This window comes from Melozone crissalis, unplaced genomic scaffold (genome assembly GCF_028551555.1).
Source record: "Melozone crissalis strain CALT ecotype California unplaced genomic scaffold, PUWL_Pcris_2 ptg000014l_1, whole genome shotgun sequence".
Lineage (NCBI taxonomy): Eukaryota > Metazoa > Chordata > Aves > Passeriformes > Passerellidae > Melozone > Melozone crissalis.
The window spans coordinates 18,374,917-18,393,831 of record NW_026535792.1 but is presented as its reverse complement, the minus strand read 5'-3'; the positions used below and the strand labels follow the sequence as shown (position 1 = coordinate 18,393,831).

At 47.4% G+C, this 18,915-nt stretch overlaps 1 protein-coding gene across 2 annotated transcripts in view; it reads left to right on the top strand.

Moving 5' to 3' along the window:
• CSNK1G1 (casein kinase 1 gamma 1) overlaps positions 1 to 18,915 on the top strand; it is a 99,860-nt gene that overhangs the window by 17,688 nt on the left and 63,257 nt on the right. For both annotated transcript variants that reach the window (XM_054272515.1, XM_054272514.1), the window contains exon 2: positions 2,018 to 2,125. The gene's annotated coding sequence lies outside the window, so the exon portion shown is untranslated. The remainder of the gene's footprint in view (positions 1 to 2,017; positions 2,126 to 18,915) is intronic.

Sequence of the window (18,915 nt, the reverse complement as noted above, 5' to 3'; positions counted from 1 at the left end):
AAATGCTGGAGTCACATCTGTGTGAACGTGGGAGTTGTGTTTGCTGTGCTTCAGGTCAAAAGGTCTGTTAAAAAGAGGTCTTGGGTGAGCTGGGGATGGGTTTTGCCACTTGGCCTTGGCAGTAGGAAGTGGCAGGGTCAGACTGGCACGGGGATTTTCCCACGTTGCACTTTGATCCTCTGGAACGTGCTGGTCGTCTTGTTCTTTGAGCAGAACATGAATAATGCCTAACCCCTGCTTCAAACCTGAACCCTAGGATGGCGTGAGATGATTTATTTACCTTTATTCCTCAAGTGAATCATCGTACCATGGAGTGCATTATAAATAGAGTCTTCTGTTCTGCTTCCTTGTTTGGAGTCACCACCAAACATTGGGATTGGTGTAAGGAAACTGAGGAATGAACCCATCTGGAATTTTTATGCACAGCTTTTGGTTTTCTGAGTTTAAGTAGGGCATGTTCCAAGTGGCAAGACAGCAGAGCTGAAAGGGTGTTCAGCATTTAAGTATGTGGACTGTCATGTTAATGGGATGCTCCAGTTTTTTGCCCAGGAGTGGATGACAAGTGGCTAAATAAAGCTGCAATCTCTGTTTTCCTGTGAATAGGTGCTCGTGTTTTCCCTTTCTTTGAGGTCTTGGTTGGTTTGGTACAAGTTTGGCTGGTTCTTCCTTGCTGCAGCCTCTGACCTGGTCAAATAAAGAAGAACAAAAGATGGCCTTAAATGCTTCACAGTAAATTTTATATTGAGGGCTCCATTCAGCTCCCTAATACCTTTTCATTTGTGAGGAGTGAGTGTCACTGCTTGTACACTGGAGCAGTGGCGTGTGTTCCTCACAATGGTGCTTGGCTTCATTCTGAAGCTGGTGCTGGATAATTGCAGAGGAGGATTAATTAATGACAGCTGTTGGGAGCTCGTGAGGACTTTCAAAGTCTTCTACAACCCCACTGAGCAATCCTCCAGGCTTCTGGGGGACAGAAACCATGAACAACATCAGAAAAGCACGGGTGTGACTTGGGCTGCACTGACCACAACTCCTGAAAGGACAGGTCAGAGCTGGACACCAAATTCCCATGTGCTTCAGTCAAAGTGGTGTCACAGCCACAGTGGCTTCAGTCTGTCTTGCATTTCATGATGGAGAAAGCAAAAACACCCTCTGCTTTAAGATATTAATATGGAACTTTACTGTTACCTTGCCACAACAGTTGGAAAAATAAGGATAGAGTGCTAACTTAGCTTGGAATACTCATTGGAGAGTTGGTTGCTTGTAGCTGTGTAAGGGAATCTCCTGTGGTGTTTCAGAAGTATCTTCTTTAGATGACAGTCAGAACTTAAAGTTGCTTTTTAAAATTCTCATTTTTGTTAGAACTCTCCATGTGTTTTCTTCCAAAGAGCATTACATTACATGCATTACATTACATGCCCAGGTTCTGAGTGCAGAACAGAACAGGCTGTCTCTGGTTGCTCTGGGCAGAGTTACCCAGAAATAGTTTCATTTCAGTTTGACTTCCACACGTGTCTTACAGTGCACTCCCCCTCAGAAATCACTGTTTGGAGGGTGGTTTTTAAGGAAGAAAGTCACAAACAAACAAAACCCCCCTGTGCTTCCTGCTGGCCAAGGTGCCTGGAGCAGGGCAGGAGATGGAGCCAGCCCAGGCACTCTGCGTCAGGGCAGTTCAGGTTTGGGAACCTGTTTGCCAAGGTGGGGAAGCACAGTTCACCAAAAACCAACCCTCCAATTACTGAAGAGACAGAAAGATGTGTTTTTAAAGAACTCACTGACATTCACATTATTTATTGCATGGAAAGCTTTGAGTTTGCCCTGACATAGGGTAAAGAGAATTATTTTCCTATGAGCAGTGGGGTTTGGCTCCGTTTCATCCCCATGCTTGAATGCTGCCATATCCAGCTGAAACCAAACAATGCCTTTTTTGTTTTTAAGCAGAATACAATAAGATTGGAAGTCATTGGTATCAACTGTTGCATGGAGACTTCCTAAAGTGTGTTTTCTTCCTTCCCAGGTTTGGTACAGATATGAGTGCCTGGCTGCCCTGCTGCTCCCGTGCCTCAGCACTCCCTGCCCTGTGATTTTGGATAGCAAGCCTAAGAAGTGAATTACACATCAGCTGGTGAGTGTCACATGCCTTTGATGTCCTGAGGTGTCCTAGCTTGGAGCTCAAATAGTCATTCCTAAAAACCCAAATTCACCTGTATTTGATAGGAGGCACCTCCCTTGTGGAAGCAGGGAGAACTGAGTCTGTTCAGCCTGGAGAAGGGAAGGCTGCATGGACACCTCAGAGAACCTTCCAGGATCTGAAGGGGCTGCAGGGAAGCTGGAGAAGGACTGTTTATCCAGAACAAGACAAGGGAGAATGACTTCAAACTAAAAGAGGGGAAATTTAGGTTAAATGCAAGAAAGAAGTTGTTCCCTGTGAGGGTGGGAGACCCTGGCACAGGGTGCCCAGAGCAGCTGTGGCTGCCCCATCCCTGGCAGTGCCCAAGGCCAGGACAGGGCTTGGAGCACCCTGGGATAGTGGAAGGTGTCCCTGCTCATGGCAGGGGGTGGAACAAGCTGAGCTTTAAGGTCCCACCCAACCCAAACCATTCTGTGATTCGCTGATTCTCTATATGAGGCAAGACACTAAAAATCCAGTATTTTATCTGGATTATGAATAAAATACCTACCAAGCCTATGGAAGGATGCTTAGAGACCCAAATGTAAGTTATTCAATTCTTATTCCTTATTTCCATTTTGGGTTTTTTTTTTCCTCTCAGTTTTGTCAGCATTTTTCATCTGAGGTAACTTATCTGGGAACTTACATCCCTGATTTCCTTTCCCTGGCATTATTTTTAGAAAGACACGTGTGGAGCTGAGAAGTAGGTGCTGCAGTGTTGCTTGTCAGTGACTAACAAGGAAATTGGGTAGGATTAAAGGCAGGGAGAGTCCAGAGTCTCCTCTGGTGAACTCAGAGCAGAGTTGTTGTGTTGTGTGTATAAGTTTGTTTGTGTGACAAACAAAGTAATGGCCAGGTTATCTAATCTGTAACAGCTCACCTATGGAATGAGCAGATAACTCAAAACTGAAGTTGTTGGTAAAATTTTCCTCTCCAGAACTCAAATGGAATAGTATTTGTAGGTGGGAGTGTTGGACTGGTTGCAGTGGGGGTAGATCCCTTGATTTCATGAAAATAAACCAGTGAGTGTTCTGGTTTGGTGAGGGTGGTGACCTTTAGGGAGTGCAAGTCCTGCTTGGCACAAGGGGTTTTTGGGGTGTACATGAAGGCTGAAACTGGCACCAGAGTTCCCTTTCTGGACTTCTGAAAAAGCATTTATGTACTGATAAACAATTTTTTTCTGTGCAGACTAAGTGATCCTGATTAAGTCATTGGGATGTTTTGTTTAGGGCCATAATTGTGCAGCATCCTTTGGGAATTTGTATCTGTTTTTTTCAAAGTGATTCAACAAAACAAATTCTTTTAAAATTGTAATTTCCATTTAGAATTTTCTCTGTAGAAAGTTTGATGAGCTCTTGCCTTTTGGTAATTTCAGCTGGGGGCGGGGGGGGGCACGGTGGATGTGCCACAGTTTCATCCTCTCAGCAGCTTCCAGCCTGGAGCAGAAATCTGCTTCCAATTTTGCTTGATATTGCATCTCAAATTTTTTTGCAGCTTCATTCCCTAAAACCAATTTGTCTATTTTTGGTGACAGTAGTAGGAGTGTCATTAATTGTTGAAAAGTGTTTAGTTTGAGCAGTTCAGGCTGGTGCAGTGCTTTAATATCTCCTGTGAGCCCAGCAGAGGCTGTGTCATCTGCCTGGGCCTTCTTTCACATTTATTTTTTTCTCAAAGAGAAGCCCCTGCAGCCTAAAGCTTTGCTGTTGTGATATTGTGGAGGGTTTATTTGGAGCTGAAGTCACTGGCTTGTTTTTCTGTAAGATGTCTGGGATCTTGGGAAGTTTTTCGCCTCAGATACTCCTATTTCCCAAGGTTTGTGTTCCTAGCATGCTTTGTCACTTGGGTGAAGCTTGTTTCCTGTTCCTGCCTCCTTTAATCTTTCTGTATATTTTAATTTAATATTTAAAGACACGTGTGAGTGAGGAGCTGGCTCTTGGCCCTGCCTTAGTGACCTCAGTGTGCTCAGTCAGCCACGTCCAGCTTGTGGAATTTGGCCTTAGGTGCAAATTTTTCTTTTCCTGGATGGCACAAATGAGCAAGAGCAACAGCAGCTGCAGCCTCAAGCTGATGTCCAAAATCAGGGAGACACCTGTGAGGGCCATGGGTGCCTCCTCTGCACCCTGCCTGCATCCTGAGAGCAGCCCTGGCAATGTGGGGAAGCCTAAATTTCTCTTTGTGCATGGAGCTTTCTAGTTGTATTAGTCATCCATCAGGCTTCTGGATTATTTAAGTGCTTGAGCACTCCTCAAAAACCCAGCACTATCTATTTGTAGAAAGGTACATCGTGTGAAGAGCAATTCCAGCATGTTAGAGCTGCCTGCTGGAGGTGTTCTTGGGAATTTTGCCTTTCCAGTTGTGGGACTTCAGGAGCTGGAGAGCCCCCATCAAAGCTCTAAGATCTAAAGGTTTCTGGTTGGTCTTGTGGACCTATATGGTGATATATCAGAGCTCTTCTCAGCTTCTCCCATGAAATCCCTCCTCCTGTTCAGCCCAGTGCAGCCTCAGCGGCTCTGTGTTGGTCTCCAGACACTGAGAACCCTGAGGAGAAGGTGTTCTGGAGCATTAAAGGGAAATATTCTTCCATTAGGCACAGGAAAACTGACTCAAACAGTGACAGACCAAAACCCTCTTCTCTAACTCTTCAACTTGTTCTGTCTTGAAAGTCTGAAAGTGCCTAAAGCTGAAATGCTAAATTTTTAAGCTGTAATTCATCTGTCCATGCTGTTGGCAGGAAATCTTTAGGACAGTTGCTAGCTAGAAAGTTAATTCCAATACAGCACAATTGTATCCTCATAAACTTAGAGAAAACTCAGATTTTCATGAGTTTTGTAATGTGTGTGAGCTGACTTCATTGTTTTCTAACCCAGAAATGAAACATGATGTTTCATGTAAGCTTCTGAGATTCACAGGCTGGCAAAACACTTGTCCTTGCTTCTGCAGTCTGGCTTTTATGTAACTCATTATTTTTGCTCAAATGTTGCAGATAGTCGGTTTCCTCTAGCAACAGCCACCAGATGTTTCACTGAACAAGACTTAATTCTTTAAAATTGACCTGTGAGAAATGTGTGAAGGCGAACAGGGAGGCGGAACAATTGTGTGCCAGTGTGATTTCCATTTCCTTGCTCAAGCCCCACTGCAGGCCCTGCAGTTTGATTCCAGCAGTGAGGGATCCTGATTTCTGTGCTGCACTGTGAGGCCTTGTCTGTGGTTTTTGGTGTTTCCATAAATGTGGTGTTGGGAGCTGGGGGATGGGATCAAGCTGTCTCGCAACTCTTAGTGTTGCTTGGGCAATTAGCTCTATATGGATTAATTGTATTTAGTGGTAATCCTGCTGTCTGTAGGTCTTCTGTGATCAACCTTGTGCTTTGCTAGACTGTTTCCTATTTCATATTTCCATGGGAAACCAACTCCTACCTCAGTTTCCCTCCTACCTCAGTTTTCCAGCTGGGGGAAGAGAGTGACCCAGTGGGGTGAGTGGTCCTGGTGGTCACTGCAAGAAGTTCCCAGCAGCTTTTGTGTCCATCCCCATTCTGGGGGTTTGTCCTGTCCATCCGGGGCCACTTTGTGTGGGAAATTGCACAGGGATTCTTTGCTAGGGGGGAATTATGTGCAACCTGGATTTTTGGGTCTGTTGTTTTATTGTCCAGGTCTGCAGAGAATACATAAATCAAGGCAGGGCTGTGTGCTATTTCCCTTCCCCACAAGGATATTTTGCTGCTTCTTGTGCAGTTTGGGCACAGATGTGTGCATGGGACAGATGATCTTCAAGAGGAGATTTACTGGTCTGTAATGGGGGTACTGGTGATAGCTCTGTGCCTGAGAAGTAAGGATTGAGCAGAGAAGTTCAGCTCTGCAGATATTTTCAATATTTTGGAGATGAGAGTATCTCAAGGCCAGGTTGAATGGGGCTTGGAGCACTCTGGGCTGGTGGGAGGTGTCCCTGCCCATGGCAGGGGGATGGAGCTGGGTGAGATTTTGGGTAATTCCAATCCAGTGTGGGATTCAGCTGGCAGCCAGCCCTGCAGTCCTGGAGGGCCTCACTGAGAGGTCAGACAAGTGCCAGGGCTGGTGAAAAGGAGGGACCTGAGGGTGTCTGGTGGATGGAGCACCAGGCAGGTGCCTTTTGGAGGAGCTGGATGTTAACTGGGGTACACACCTGATGTGGTAACCTGGGGGCTGTTCAGCTCTGCAGTCAGAATTATCTCATCCCAGAATTACAGAATCAATTAGGTTGGAAAAGACCTTTAAGATGAAGTCCAGCTTTTGAGCAGTCACCACCTTTTGAGCTAGAACAGAACTAGAACAACCTACCATCAGTTGTTTCTTGAATAGCTCCAGCTATGGTGACTGCACCACCTCCCTGAGCAGCCCATTCTGATGCTCCATAACTCCTCCTGAGGAGAAATTCCTCCTGATGTCCATCCTGAACCTCCCCTGGCGCAGATGGAGGCCATGTCCTCCCATCCTCATCCCCAGTGAGGCACCTAAAGCCTGGCTTTGCTCCCCCTCTCCTTGCCCATTGTAACCATGCCATATGGGGCTCTCTGCCCATGGAGCTGCCCTGTCCCTCCCAGCAGTGGCAGGTGTGACCCTGACCTGGGACTGCAATGCTGGAGGCTCCACTGGGCTGGAATTACCTTGGTTTTGCCTAATTTCAGCTTTGAGCCTGTCTCAGCCTGGCTGCTGAGCTGCTGATGCTGTGCTCATGGTCTGTCCCATCCCTGGAATGGCTGGAGGAGCCTGAGCTGCTCTGTTTCAGGCCCCTGGGGTGCTGTGGGGCATTTTGGGGGTTCACCTGAAGGCAGCTGCTGTAAGTGCTTGTGGACAGCATAGAAGATGTTGCTGGGATAAACTGGGATTTTTATCTGGGAAGGTTTCCTTGCTGCTCACTTCCTTTGGGTCATGACTCTGAAGGTGTAAACACTGAATTGTTTTAATTCTAAGGATTAGGTGCTTTTTCTCATCACTTCAACCCCTCTTTCTGAGCTTCAGCACTTGCAGATGATTAAAAGACTTAAGATCAAATCTAGAAGGGACCTGTCACAGTGAGTGGCATCCCTGCCAGTGGGATTGGAATGAGATGAGCTTTAAGGGCCCTTCTCACCCAAACCATTCCATGATTCCACCAGTGTGTGGATTGCTGTACATATGGAGCTTTGACTCACACCCAGACTCTGTGGTTGTGCTGTTGTAAACAGAGTTGAGAAGGCTGATTTTTGTGCTGTGCTGGAGGCTTGGTCTCACTGACTGCTTTCCTGGCAAAAAACCCCCCCACCAGGAAAACTAAAGCTTGATTGCTAAGTTTTGTACCTGATCACCACCTAGATCAGGTGTAAGCTGCTTTTTATATGTGTGTGTGAGTTGGGAAAATTGTCCTACAGTACCACTGACCTTTCCTTAGAACAAACAAACCCCACTGCTAAAATGCACCATCACAGTAATCCAGGGAATAATCCCTGGAAAATATTATAAAATCATATGAATCCTTTCGTTTTCTCAGCATGCAGGTGTGTAAGAGATGCCAAAGAATACTTGAGCATCTTCACCTGTGTCTGGTGGTGTTTCAGGGGACACCAGAAGAGCCTGGCTGCTGGAAGTGGCATCTCCTGTTCCTGTCAGATGTCCTTTGGTGTGAGTGCTCCCAGGTTGTGCTGTGCAGGAGGAGACATCAGCTGCAGCCAGGGACTGTCCAGCCTCCTCCCTGGCCAGCTGGTGATGTGATTTCTACAGGCCAACACATGGTTGTTGTCATCTTCTCCTCCTCAAGCAGCAGCAGCAGAGGTTTGCAGGGCTGGAAATCACTTCAGGGAGTGCAGGTAATGAAGCCAGGTCCCTTGGGGACATCAGACTGGCACTTTATAGATGTGGTCAAGCAATGACCCATCACAAACAAGGGGCTGGTTATATTTAGGTGGGTTGTTTCCTTTCCCATGTGCAGCTTCTCCTTGTCCTGAGATGCAGCCTGGGAGGGATGATGGCCAGACCAGCATGGTTGAGAGTTTGCTTTCCATTTTAATGTTGCCCTCAGGTTGTGGGAGGTCTCATTGTTAATATTTGATGTAGTAGGAGGCAGATGCCAATTCAGGGAGTCCATAAGGTGTTTTCTAACCTCTCTGCACCAAACTGCTGCTATATCACAATTTCCTTCTCACCTAAACTTTATTCTCCAGGTGAGTGAGAATCAAATCTGGGCAGTTTCTGTGAAAAAACAGCATTCTTCCAATTCTTGTTGTCTTGCCTATCAATGGAAATGGAAAATGGGTTAAAAAGACCTTTCTGATGCAGATGTTTAAGCTTGCCACAGTGAAATTGTATCAAGTTTTGCTTTTTCTGGGATGCCATCTCTGGGGACATGGAGCTGCTCCTGTGAACAAGGATGGTGGCCGGCCTCAGGTGAGCTCTGAAGGTCACAGGTCCAAGAAGGGATGAGCTGCCCCTCATGTCCCTGAGCTGTGGGAACAGGAGCTGCACAGATTCACCCAGAGCAGGGTGAGTTCAGTCAGCTGGGGAAAGCCAGTCCAGCACTGATAATATTGCAAGTTCTGAGATGGTTTTTAAGTCCTTCACTCCAACACAGAGCATTGCTGTGCTCTCCCCATGCTCCCAGGGCTTGGCTGCCTGGTGCTGGTCCATCACACCTGCACTGCCATGGCATCAGCTTCTCAGGAATATTCTGGAATGCCCTTGTGCCACCTGCCTGTGTTCATGATCTGACTGAGGAGACTCAGCTGGAAATAGCCTGAATTTTCTTCCGCGTGTGGTGATTCAAAAGGGCTGAGCACAGAGCCTTTTTTGGGTTTCAAACCACAAAAACAATGTTTGAAAAAGTGCCTAAAGTACTGGGCTGTTGTCTAGAGATGTGATCAAGAGGTGCTGTGTTTCTTGTGGAAGAACTGCCTTGTAGGCAGAAGAATTGAGCTCATTTTTCCACCTTTCTCAAGGTCATGTTGCTGGCATAGGAGGGGGAACAGGTGCTGTAATGGAGTAATTACTCTTGGAAATACAGTTTAAGATAGCACCTAAAGGGGATCTGTGGTTGAGAGAGGCAGGATTCCAGCAAAGGATTCTTAGAGCTCAGCCTGTATTTCAGTGAAGATTTGGTGCTGGGGGAGGATTTAGGTGGGAGGTTTGTGCCTCTCAGAGGGCAGAGAGGCTCAGCAGTAACTGGCTTCTCCCATGGTTTGGAGGCAAGTCCTGCATGGGACAGCCCCTCCTGTCTTGTTTTAGATGATGATTTTAAGCTAATAGGGTGGGAAAGGGTGTTGTGTCTCTGCTCAGTGAGGTTGCTGCCTGTGAAACAAGTGCTGGGGTTCAGTGTGAAGAAATGTGCCAGCTGTGATTAGTCCAGGCCCATGCAGTGCAGGATAAAGCAATGCTGTCATCAGGATTTGCATCTCTCTAAGTACCTGTGTGACATCTCTGCTTCATTTTAAAAGATAAACTCAACTCTGAAGTCCAGATGAGTGTGAGAGGTAGAATAAACAGCTTTCTCCTTCAGCTCCAGAACTTGCTCTGATCATCACTCCTTGTTCAGGGCATTTCTTTCATGGTTTTCTTGCAGGGCATTGGTTTCAGTTTCTCCCATTGCTAATCCAGGGAGTCCATAAGGTGTTTTATAATCTCTCTGTTATACCAAACTGTTGCTATATCACAGCTTTGGTTCTTGAGGAACCTTTAGGCTTCTCTCTGCAGTGTCACTAATTTTTAAGTCATTCTAGGATGGGAAATACAGTTTCATGGAGCTGCACACACTTCCTATAGCTTCTGCTGCTGGAGTGAGTGAATTCAAGGATGTATTAGGAAATGTGGTTTCAGTTCTTGGATGATCCAGTATCTAATAAGGCCCAAGTTCTGAAGTTCTTTTTCTGTGAACAGGGTTAAGCATCTCCATTCCCATGTGGATTCCTTTGTGTTGTGCTGCACAGCTGAGCTGGTACTTCATTATTTTCCTCACTGAGGGAATATGTGTGGATAGGCCTCCTATGAGACCTATCATATCAGTGGAGAAATTCAGGGTGTTTGAATTCTTTTTTAAGTGGGATTGATGCCAGTTTGTTGTGGTCAGCAATCTGTGGTGGGAAGGGATGGCAGGCAGAGGGACCAGGAGAGGTGGGACTGTGGGGAACTCATGGAGCTCAGCAAGGCCAAGTGCAGTGTCCTGCCCTGGGCCAGGGCCATCCCCAGCACAAACACAGCCTGGGGGAAAGGACTGAGCACAGCCCCCCAAATCCACTGCCCTGGGTGATTCCCCAGATGGGCAGCAGGGCAGGGGGAATGTGCCCCACTCAGGTGAGACCCCACCTGCAGAGCTGCTCCAGCTCAGGGGTCCCACCAAAGAACATGGAGCTGCTGGAGAGAGCCCATGGAGATGCTCTGAGGGTGGAGCCCCTCTGCCCTGGAGCCAGTCTGGGAGAGCTGGGGGTGCTCATCTCAAAAAGGCTCCAGGGGAGCTCAGAGCCCCTTCCAATGCCTGAAGGGGCTCCAGGAGAGCTGGAGAGGGACTGGGGACAAGGGATGGAGGGACAGGACACAGGGAACGGCTCCCACTGCCAGAGGGCAGGGATGGATGGGATATTGGGAAAGAATTCTTCTGTCTGAGGATGGGGAGCCCCTGGCACAGGTTTTCCAGAGCAGCTGTGGTTACCCCATCCCTGACAGTGTCCAAGGCCAGGCTGGATGGGGTTTGAAGCACCCTGGGATAGTGGGAAGTGTTCCTGCCCATGACAGGGGGTGGAACAAACTGAGCTTCCAACCCAAACCAGTCTATAAACACAGGAAAGGGCCAGAAATTTCTGAAACAGGAGTCTCAAATACAAGTATAATGCCTTGAGGACTGCAACAAAATCCTTCTTTTTGTTAACCGCAAGCCTTCCCTCTTGTCCATACTGGTGGGTATTTATAGTTTTAGTGGTGTGTGCCTTGTCTTTCCTTCCTAATGGATTGCTGGACCACAAGTGGGTGGAAGATTTGTTTGTTTTGGCACCATATTCCCTTTACATGGGCACGTCTGGAGTTGAGAGCAAACGGAGCCAGGCCGTGAACTGTGCAAAGTCCTTACCAGGAGGGAAAGGAGAGAAGCAGGAAGAGTTGTCATGTAAAATTACCTCTGTGAAACTGAGCCATCCCTTCAGTTGATTTCCCTGCTGGTTTACAGGCTGCTCCCTCGAGCTGACACTGCTCCATGGATGCACTGTGAGGTTGAGGGTTTGTGTCAGCTCTGCCTGTTCCTGCCACCTGCCCTCCCTGGCTGTGCTGGGGGTTGTTAATCCAGTATCCCTGGTTTGGGGCATTGAGGAGCTCCAGGGTAATGCTCTTCTGGCACAGATTGTAATGGATGTAACCAAAACAGCAAGGTGACCTCAGAGAGGGAGCTCAGGTGTTCACTCACTGTTGAAGTGCCTTTGATTGACCTGTCAGATAAGCACCAGGCAGTGACACCGTGCTGAGATGCACATAAAGGGTTATCAGTGTCAGTGACAGCAGCTGACATGAATTAAATCCACTGCCATGACCTTAACACAGCAGCATTTCTGAAATTTGGCTTTATAATGAAAATAAATGTGCTGTTGAAGCTGGATATGCTTTGGAGTTACTGCTTATGAGTAGAAAAATCATTGCTTAGGGAATATCCTGACTTGGAAGGGACCCACAGGGATTATCAAGTCCAACACCTGGCCTTGCACAGGACACCCCAATAATCCCACATCCCTGAGAGCATTGTCCAAACCCTCCTTGAGCTGTGGCAGCAGCCTTGGGGCCAAGACCATTCCTTGGGAGCCAGTTCAGTGCCTGACCACCCTCTGGGGGAAGAAATTTTTCATATCCAACCTAACCCACCCCTAGCACAGCTCCAGGGTATTTTTCTTGCTATGCAGGGATTTGGGGGGTTGCAGATGTCCTTGTAGGCATTAACACCCTCTTGGGCACATTGTGCAAAGGCAGGTGATGTCTGACCACCCCTGTTTGCCAGCCTGTGTTCAGAAGGGATAGTGATGTCTTAACCAGGCTGATCCTTCACTAATTTAAATTTTTCCTTTTACTGTCAGTTTGAGGGGGGAAATCTGATGACCTTGGTGATGCCCATGTGAGAGTTGGATGGGTATTGGCAAGAAGATGTCTCTGAAGCTTCTCCAGACTGTCACTTTGAGAAACCAGAGTGTGTTTGTTGCCATCTCTGGTGCTGCACGTGCCACCCAGACGTGTTCTGGTGTGTACAACGGCTTTGCAGGAGTGCCAGTGCAGAAACTCCATCTCTACTGATGGAGCACATGGACCTCATCTTGGCATCATTTTAAAAAGAAGCTGCAGCTGTGAAAGCACAGGTAGAAGAATAACAGGTGTAGGATGGTGCTTCCTAGCACGCCTGGAAGGAGCTGAAATCCCCATCCAGTGTGTGAAGACTTCTGAGGAGCTGAGAGCTTTGTTGGAACTCAGTGCATCCCTCTGGGTGTCCAGAGTCACTGAGGACCCTGCCAGGGGGCTTGGAGACCTTGGCAGGCAGCCCAGAGCACCTGGGGATTTGATTTTGACCTTTGGAGCAAGTTGCCAACTCTGTATGAGGACTTGAAAGTCACACAGGTTTGAATGGTGTATTAACAAAATGATCACTGGGTGAAAATGTAGATTTTAGGATTTTTGGTATGGGAGTTATGGGGACAAAATGGAGGAATCTGGGTGTTTAGCCTTCCTTCTTCTTCTTCTTGTTCTCCATTTCCTGCAGTGATGTTGGCACTTTGGGATTGATTTAGAGTAGAAGTGCACTGTCTAACACAGGTGATAGGTATTGGGAATTAAGTGTAAATATGTTATATGTAGTTTGTAGTATAAAAGGACAACACAGAGTGCCTGTGGCTGCCCTGCTGAGCAGATCTCTCTCCGCTGGGCAGAAAGAAAATTTTACAGATAAGAATTAATAAACAACCTCAGGACTGAAGAGTGGAGAATCCAGACTCGTTCTTCAGTTGCACAGGCTGAAACAGAGACACCCTGCACATCTCAGGGCAGCAATTAACAGCAACCCGAGACAGCTTCAAATCTGAGGAAGAAAAAACCCAGAAAACCAACCAACAGCACAAACCTTCAAGTGTTATGATTTTTTAAAGCCATGTGGCTGCCCCTGGAGTGTTGGTGCCTCCTGCTTGGCCTCCCCCTGCGGGCAGGTGCCATGGGCCACTTCCTTGCCAGAAACATTTTGTTTCTGTGAACAAATGCAACTGTTTGCCTGTGTATTTTGGGATCACAGTGCCTAATTGCCCTCCTGAGGAAGTGCAGATTTTTATGGGGTTGATGGTGTTTGTGTGGGTGTAGCCACCAGCACAGAATCAGACCAGTAACCAGGAGTGGACCTTGCACTGGGGAGGAGGCAGCTCCTCCTGCCAGCAAACAGAGCGACCTTTGCTTCTTTCAGAAATAAATGAAGACAGATAAATTATAATAAATGAAAATTTAAAAGGCAAGAGACAGGATCCAAACGTCTTCTGGCCTGCCTGCAAGGGGGTTGTGCTTCTCCAGGGGGTATTTTGCTTGGTCTGGATGTAATTCCCAGCACCTTTCAGTCACACAGGTAATCCAAATCCTTCTGACAGCTGAGCTGCCTCATCAGGACACAGAGCTGGGAGATCTGGGAGATACAGGGAGTCTTATCAGAGAGGAAGGAAATGATGGCTCCTTATGGGCCATAAGGATGCTGCCCTGTGGGACAGGTGGGTTTTGTGGTGGGACAGCTTGTTCTGACATCATGGAGTTTTTATAATCCCATACCAGGAAGGGGATTGCTGTAGCAGGTTTCAGGCTTTGAGTATAACAGCACCTTAAATATCAAATTCTGGCAGTTTTTAATTATCTATCCCAATAAAAACCTTCCTCTCCCAAAACAGAGGTAGCAAATAATCAGGGTGCTGGCAACAGCATTGGGTTGCTGAGGCTGAAACATTGATTTATTAAGCCCATATCAGTAGGATTTATTACTTAGGGGTTGTTCTTACCTTCCCAGCTCCCTTGTGCTCTAAGCCTCACAAGCAGGTGAATGATCCATAAGCAGGTGAATGATCCATAAGCAGGTGAATGGTTTGTCACCCCCATTTGACAGCCATTCACCTCCAAAAAAGCAGCCCATTAAAGGCTGGGGCAGATTTCTCTCCCTCTGTAGGTCTCAGGTACAAGACATGGTTTAGTTGCAAATAAAATATGTAGGTGATGTCAGTCAAATTCCTGCCAAATGTCTCATTATATGAAGGACAAGGTGGTCTGCTCCTCTCTCCTTGACTGCTGGAAAAGGCACAAAAGAGAAGGTAAAGTTCAGGCATTGAAAGGAAAAAGACATGTCAATTAAATCATGGACTTTCAGGTTTTCTTGTGTTTTCCCTCAATACACTCGCTCTCTCTCCTAGTGGCATCACCATTGCTATTTTTTACAACATGCTGCAGTTCCAGCTCTTACATCACCATGTTTCCAGTTTATTACCCAGCTCTTACAAGGAGATTTTAGTGATGAGCAGCCTTGAATGAAATCTGTTGGGCACCATCAAGAGTCTGTGGGGTGGAATGACACAGACTTGGTGAAGTTCTCTTCTCCATTTGCTGTGGGGCGTTTGGGCTTTGCCTGCCAGGCCAGGACTTCAAGTTCATCTGCACAGAATGTCCTTGAGAGTTCTCCCCACTGCACCCTTCTTGCCTTTTCATCCTCTCTTTGTGTGAGGCTGAGTGGTGATGAAGAACACTGGAGTTACTGTGGGGTCATCCCTGGAATCACAGGAGGACGTGGATGCACAGTCCCTGGAATCACAGGAGGACGTGGATGCACAGTCCCTGGAATCACAGAAGGACATGGATGCACAGTCCCTGGAATCACAGGAGGACGTGGATGCACAGTCCCTGGAATCACAGGAGGACGTGGATGCACAGTCCCTGGAATCACAGAAGGACATGGATGCACAGTCCCTGGAATCACAGGAGGACGTGGATGCACAGTCCCTGGAATCACAGGAGGACGTGGATGCACAGTCCCTGGAATCACAGAAGGACATGGATGCACAGTCCCTGGAATCACAGGAGGACGTGGATGCACAGTCCCTGGAATCACAGGAGGACGTGGATGCACAGTCTCCTAGAGCCACACCAGCTTTGGCTGGTGGCTGCTGTTCATCCCTGCAGGACACACCTGAGCCAGGCTGAATCGTGCCCGAACCATCTCACTGAGTTAGGTACTTGTGTGAAAATCCCTTTCTGAAGCCACCTACTTCTGGTGCACCCTCATAACTTCATTCCTGTTGCATGGAAATGGAATCTTCTCCAAGGCTTTGCTGCTCTGTGCCGGACATTTGGACGCTGAGAGAGCCCTTGCAGCATGTTCAGAGCTCAGTGCTGTGAGAGTCCAGATGTTTTCCTGTCTCCTGAGCCATTTGAGCACCAGAGGCTGATCCTGGGTCTAACCAGTGCTGTCTGAAGATCATTTTAAGAGCTGGTAAGAGGCTTAGCAGAAGTTTGGTGTCATTTTGAGCTGAGGCAGCAAAGAAACCGTTCTGCTTGTTTGTCCTCAGCTTTTGGAAGTGCTCTAGGTATTGGTGGGACAGAGAGGGGACAGCCTGTTCCCACAGGTGACCACAAGCCAAGCCTGGGGACCTGGAGCTTTCTTATATTGGAATACAAAGACCCTGTGTCTGAATCCCACCTCACTGCTGTTCTGTTAGGACACTTTTTATGGATACTTTTTATGGATGGCACTTGACAGGATTGTCCTTCCCTAGGGGAAACACAAATACCTGTTGGATTCACCTTGGACAGTGCCAGAAGGCTCTCAGAACCTCAGGGCTCCCTGTTATCCCAAGCTGGGTTCCACTAGCACAGCTTCTACCCACCCCCCTTGCCATCAAGGTGTCTTCAGTTTTCTTTGGCCCATCTCCTCAACTTCACAAGGACTTTTCTTGTGGTGAGAGGCTTTTCCCCACCCCACACACACTGTGGAAGCTGCCTTGGCTCTAAACTGGATATTTGCATTCCTTTCTGAAGAAGAAGAAAGCACTTCATGGTTTGGAGACTTCCAAGGCTTTTGGGGGTGGGGGGAGTTGTGTTTGGCTGCCAAGCTCACCAGTCCTTCCAGGCTGTCTGAGCCTGTCTGCAGTTTATCCCCTGTGCTGCTTTTCCCTGCCAGACAGAGCAGATAAAGCAGTCGTAGATGATTGAGGTGCATCTGTGTTAAATTATGCTGTAAATCTGGAAAAGTGATGTTGCTGCCAGTGATCCAAGGCTGCTCCAGAGCCTGAGCTCCCCTGGTGGTCTTGTCGAGGACTTTGATACCATTAACTGCAAACTACATCCATCAAGCACCATGGGTGCACCTGAATCCATGTGCTGTGGATTATTCCTTGGTGATGGATGCACATGGCTGTCTGGAAGTCATCTTTGCATTTTTCTTCTCCAAATCCATGGCCTGGAAGGAAGGAGATGGTATAGGAACATTTGCACCTCTCTTTTGTTAAACAACCTGGTATTTTAAGAGGAAAAACTTACAGGTTTATGATGCCTGGATATCAGAGAAGAGAACTTCTGCAGGGTCTGTTGTAGAGCTTTTGCTGCTGGCAGGTTTTTCCTCATTTCTTCCGTAGCATCCCCATAAATACATATTTCTGCTGAAACCTGATCTTTTGTGGCCTTTCACAGCCCAGCAGAGATGTATCCTGACCACCAGGCTCCTTGGGAAGCTGTTCAAAGCTTGGAGTTGATGATTTTGGAGGTCTTTTCTGACCTTAGTCATTCTAAACACTGGATTATAAAGCTGGGTCAGCTGCTGTATTATTAGGTGGTAGATCCCAAAAGTGCTGTGGGTGTGAGAGTCCCCTCCAGGCAGGGACAGCCCAAAGTATGTAGAGCTCAGGTTTCATGAGGGGATTTTTAATTTTATTCCAGCATTCAGCTGCTTCTTTAGCTGTTCCAGCATAATCTCCCTCTTCATAGACAGCACTAACCCTCCTTTTCTGACAGATTATGGTCTCTAGTCCTTTTTACATCTGTAGGAATGTGCATCCCTGGCTGCTGGGACTCAGTTCAGGGAGAGAAGTCGATGAATTGATCTCACATCACACAATCCACTCCCCTGGAAAATGCTCTCTGCTTTGTTTGGACTCTGCTTGCTTTGTTTGGACTCTGCTTTGTTTTGACTCTGCTCATGTGGAAGAACTAAATTTCCAACTAAATTAGTTTTTCCCTTGGAAACATTGCTGGCTTTCGTGCTGAGCTTCTGTAGAGGGGACTGGGAGCAAAGTTCAGGAGTGAACTTAGGGAATGGGTGCTGGGATCACTCTCAGTGAAACAATCAACTGGGATCACTTGGAAAAGTAACTTGCCAGTGTATTTACTAGGGGATTATACAATTAATGTATTTTAGCATGTTCACAAGGCCTTCAAGGAAAAAAAAGAGCTCTTGGAAGTTCACTTTACTCAGCTGGAAAAAGACACGAGTTCGTTTGGGTTCATCCTTGTTTGTAAAAACTGTAACTGGAGGATGCAGACCTGACAGTCCTGGGCATTCAAGAGTAATGAATGAGTGTAATGATCCACAGTTGTCCATCCCTGTCCCTTCCCAGCAATATAGACTTAAATATGGTTTGTGTGCCTCCTTATTTTCCTTCTGTGAAGCACTGAGCAAAACTAACTGCACAAGCTGAAGATTAAATTGTTGGGTCAAATGATTCAACAGAAGCAATTCATAATGTTTAAAAGGCATCTGCAGCCTCCAAGGCTGGGCAGAATCTCCCAAGTGAGGGGCATCTGATGTGCACCTGCTTGCTGTAGCTGGCAGCCAGCTTTGTCACTGCTGTTCCCAGCTCTAAATTGCAGCAGAGAATTTTGACCTACTTTTTCAGTTTTTCTGTTGTTTTGCACAACATTGAGGACACTGAAACCAGGTCAGTGTAGTGCTGGTTGGGGAAGCACAGATAAATGCTGTTCTCTGTGGAGAGGTGCTGCTGGGGTGCAGCAGGGGAGCTGGAATCCATCCACTGGAAGATCCTTGAAGTAACCAGGGAGACAAAAAGGTGAAAAAAAAACCCAAAAAAAGATATTTCTCATGTCTGAGTGGGGAAAGTATTTGACTTCCATCTTCCCTTCCTTGGCTTGGGTAATAGCCAAGCACCAGAGCAGGGCCCTCTTCCAGGTGACACCAGGAGTGTGGGTCTGCAGAGGGATCTGGACAGGCTGGATCCATGGGACAGGGCAGGGGTGTGAGGGTCCACAAGGACAAATGCCAGGCACAGCACTTCAGTGACAACAGCCCTGTGGAACACTCCAGGTGTGGAGTTGGTGCCTGGTGAAAAAGGACCTGTAATGGTCAACATGAGCCCAGGTGTGCCCAAAAATCCAGCAGTGTTCAGGCTTGTGCCAGCAATAGTGTGACCAGCAGGAGCAGGTAAGGATTGACCACCTGTGCTGGGCACTGCTGAGGCCACACCTGGAATCCTGGGCTCAGTTTTGGAGCTCTCACAGCAAGAAAGGCACTGAGGGGCTGAGGGGTGTCCAGGGAAGGGAATGGAGCACCAGGAGCAGCTGAGGGAGCTGGGGAGGCTCAGCCTGGAGAAAAGGAGGCTCAGGAGGGACCTTCTGCTTCTGCACAACTCCCTGACAGGAGGGGAAAGCTGAGGGGGGCTCAGGCTCTGCTCCAAGGGAACAAACAACAGGACAAGATGAAATGTCCTCAAGCTGCGCCAGGTGAGGATTAGTTTGGGTATTGGGGAAAAGTTCTTCATAGAAAA